Source organism: Pteropus alecto, unplaced genomic scaffold (genome assembly GCF_000325575.1).
Source record: "Pteropus alecto unplaced genomic scaffold, ASM32557v1 scaffold110, whole genome shotgun sequence".
NCBI classification, from domain to species: Eukaryota; Metazoa; Chordata; class Mammalia; order Chiroptera; family Pteropodidae; genus Pteropus; species Pteropus alecto.
In genome coordinates this window covers 1,418,397-1,418,686 of record NW_006431920.1, presented here as the reverse complement: position 1 = coordinate 1,418,686, position 290 = coordinate 1,418,397, and positions in this window count along the sequence as shown.

Below are 290 nucleotides of genomic sequence, written 5' to 3'. Positions count from 1 at the left end.
CCTGCCCCCGCCCCCAGGCTGGGCAGCAGCCCCCAGGGGCTTGACATCCGGGGCAGAAAGGAGTTGTAGGAGGGTGCGGGCATCCGAGAGCGATCAGCCTAGCCCGCGACCCTTAGGCCATCACTGAATCCTTGGGCTTTAGCGGGGACAATCGCGATTTGCCCTCGGGGTGAAGGTCGGAGACAGGGCGTGGTGGGACCTACGGGATCCCAGGGGCCTGGGCAGGAGTGCGGGGTGCGGCGTCGCAGGGTCCGAACCCCCAAGCGCAGCACCTGCCAGCGGGACCTACC